The following is a 3,678-nucleotide window of genomic DNA, read 5'->3' as shown; positions in this document are numbered from 1 at the left end:
GGGATGGGAATAATAAATTGTAAAAACATGAAGGTTAGTAAAGTGTTTTTTTTAATTCTTTAATTCTTTTCTAAATAAACTAAAATGATATGTTAGAAAAATAGACCAAAATTCTAAAAGAAATCAGAATAATTTTGACATCTTGATATTAAGAAAAAAAATAATATAAAGGCAATTAACTTTGTGAATTTATGTTTGTAACTTTTGATATATTATATAAAATATAAAAATCAAGCTATTCATCTAATAAATGCTTAGATATTTATTTCATATGACTTGAGGGGAGACTCACTTATACTTCTTGTCAAAAAAAATGTCAAAGAATTGTAAATGGGCAAATGAGATGATGCATCTTTTAAATGGCATCTGGGGATGGATTGTCAAGTGCATCCTTGGCATTTTCTAATTCTATAGGAATGTGTATCTTTGACTGACTTTGATTGACTAGTCCATTTTATAGTTCTGTAGGAATAGAAATTAATTTATAGAAAACATTGTAATGCAAATGCTTTTACCTGTAGCAATTCAAATGAATTTTGCCCAGTAGAGGAGAAAAATTTTTGAAGGTCAAATTCTCATTGGTTTTAACTCCTTACTATTTTCTTCATTAAAAAAAAAATGATTTTGATGAACTCTTTGACACGTGTTCACTTAATATGTGTATAAGAGTCATGTTTCTACATTTTTTATAGTAATATAAAATTTCTAACTGAAAGAAGTCAACTATAAAGGATACTATTCTCCCTTAAACAAAAGGGGAGGAGATGAAATAGAACTTGTGATCTCTTATTTACAAATGACTATTTGGCATCCAAATTCCCTGCATTGTTGAAAAACCTTCTGAAACAGTGATTTTGATTTTATATGTTCTGTGAGAAACTTGTCTTCAAAAACACTGAAGCCCAAACACTGCTGTACTGAAGTTGGGTGAAGATTCCTCTCAGCCACTTCCCAGTGAGGACTGCCTGAGGGGCTCCTATGAAGTTTAAAGGAAAAGTCACAATGCTTGAGCCCAGAGAAGCTCAAGTGGAAAGTTAGTGTTCTGGCAATTTCAGATGCTACCTAAAATTGAAAGTGTATACAGAATTGGAGAATCAGAGGGTGGTTGGTATTGGGCACATTTAAGAATTTTCTTCAAGATACTGTCATCTCAGCTAAAATATTTATCCTATAATACAATGAATACCTCTATTTCATATTTCTTTCTCATATTTTAAGTAAGTATGTAATTAGAAGACATCACATTTGCTTTCAGAAGATCAAATATGTTGAAATTATCATAAAGCTTATTTTGTCTTTAGGAACTTTTTGAGAATTGTTAAGAATATTTCACTCTCTTGACACTAATATAATATTTTACATCTGTGCTTTTTCTTAGAAAGTGTTGCAAAAAATGTAATTTGTCACTTCAATCAAGACATTTCTTTCACTCTGATGTGTAATTTATTTCTGAATTGGCATCATTGAAAGCTTTCACAAATAAAGCCATCTTGTGTTTTGGGTGACATATTTAAAGCTGTGAATATGATCAAGGGGACTACAAAACTGACTCAAACAAAATATACATAAAACTTAAAAAGAATGCTAAATTGGAAGGCATGATCTAAAATTAGAAAAGTAGTGAAAAGTATAAGTTACTGGGTAGCATAAAGTATTCAAAAATCAAATTAGATAATTGCCTGTATGGAGTGCATTGAGAAGTTAAGTGGAAATATGCTAATTTAAATTGGCATTTAAAATAAAGAGGCATTTTCTTAATATCTGGAACATTTTTTTTCTAATAAGTGAAGTAATGGAAACTTAGAGTAGATTCAGAGTCAAAGGCAGACTATAAGTAATTTTTAGTATAATGGCCTTACACACCTCTTTCTGTAAGTAGTGATGGCATTTTTCTTTGTCTACAAATGTTCATTTGATTCTGCCTCTTGCTATTAATATTCCATTAATACATGCAAAAGATCTTATCCTAGCAGGTTTTAGACAATTTTAGTTAAATTCTATCACATCTTTGGTCGTGTAAAGAAAACATGCCCAGTTACAAGCAGAGGTAACATTTTCTTAAGGCACATTCTTCTTTTGTTTTGTGTTGTTGTTGTTGTTGTTTTGTTACGTAAATTAACCCACTTAGTAGAGGTTAGCACTGTTTCCAGTTGTGGAGCTCCGATGGGTCCTTCAGTCTTCGGATGGCAGACTTCACTGTGATGGCAGAAGTGGTGTGCGGGTCCAGGCACCGCCAGCTAGTTTTCATGCAGGAACCACAGCGCCAGATCCCACAACTCCTGTCTTCATCTTGGCTTTGCTACAGAAGGAGCAGTGTACCTTGCATGGTGGCTGATTTCAATTTTCCTCATTGTCCTGAGGGAGGCGCCATGACTAGTCCTGTATTTACTGGCCATTCCAATCTTTTTGGTGCTTTTAGTCATGTCGCCGGAAACTATTCTCTACAAAAATGCATTGCATTTTCTTCATCATGCACAAGGGTAATATTATAGTACCACATGAAATGGCTCCGAACCTTCATAGAACTTCTTTCTACCTAAGTACAATAGTATTCCGTTATGCTCAGAGATTCTGATTGGCTTAAACCAAGTAAAAATAGAAAAACAAGACAATGAATTACTGGGAGAGAGGAGAATTTCAAATATATTTTGACAACAGAGAAATAGACTAAAGCCACATTTTGAGTAACACAAAAGGAAATTTCATAACTCCTATTTCAGAAGAATAAATTCTCATTTTAATATTTTGGAGGCATCCATTTAAAATATATCTGGCTATAAATTATTTATATAATCTTTCTTACAATCCCTTTAAAATGATTATAATGAATAGGTAAATGTTAAAACATGTAGTAACAGATAATTAAAACAAAAGTTAGGTGGAACACTTTCCCTAGTGTATAGCCTTCTAATTCCCACTGAATATAGAATAAATCCCAGCTTCAAATAGAGATAACATGCCATTTAAAACCATGTTCCCATTTCATCCTTGATCCTCAACTCATGAAATTCTCCTTCATTCATTAATTCATAAGCTTATTCTCATCCCCCAGCCCTTTGCAATACTTTCTCCTCTGCCTGAGGGACTGGTTTTTTATTCCTTGACATGTTTGGCTTTTTAAAAGTTGAATCTTAGAATAATATTGGACTTCTTAAGAAGCATTTTGTAAACATTCTGTTTTACTTAGGCATAACTGGTACTGCATTCTTTTTCTCTCTTCAAAGACATGTACCTTTATTTGCCATGGTGATATATGTCTGTGTTTTTTTATTTATTTTTTGTTTGTTTTCAAATGTTGCAGACCTTTGGGGCAATATGGCCATAAAATGAGGTTTCTTAGGTCACAATCAATAGTAGCTAGCACAACATTTTTTAAAATCAATTTACTGCCAGTATTTTAAAAGAAGTAAATTTCAAATAATTATCCTGATTTCTGACTCTATTATGCCCCTCCCCCCCCCACACACACAAAAAAAAAACACTCTCAAACCTCTGGCCTGGCATTTCTCATAGACTCACTCAAAAGCATTGAATAGCAATAATATCTATGAAGGAGCTGGTGCCTTCCAATCCATAATAGCTCTTCCACTCTTCTTATATCTCTAAAATTGTTGATTCACTCCTTTCTGGCCTCTTTGTCTGAATAAGGACTTGCACTTTTCACTTTTAGTTTATCCA

The 3,678-nt window shown here is 32.8% G+C and overlaps 1 pseudogene; it reads right to left on the bottom strand.

Moving 5' to 3' along the window:
* Positions 1 to 2,134: 2,134 nt before the first annotated feature.
* Positions 2,135 to 2,423, bottom strand: LOC103289698 (60S ribosomal protein L37a-like; annotated as a pseudogene).
* Between the last annotated feature and the right edge of the window lie 1,255 nt (positions 2,424 to 3,678).

This window comes from Eptesicus fuscus, chromosome 8 (genome assembly GCF_027574615.1).
Source record: "Eptesicus fuscus isolate TK198812 chromosome 8, DD_ASM_mEF_20220401, whole genome shotgun sequence".
In the NCBI taxonomy this organism is placed as follows: domain Eukaryota; kingdom Metazoa; phylum Chordata; class Mammalia; order Chiroptera; family Vespertilionidae; genus Eptesicus; species Eptesicus fuscus.
This window is presented reverse-complemented; position numbering and strand designations above follow the sequence as displayed.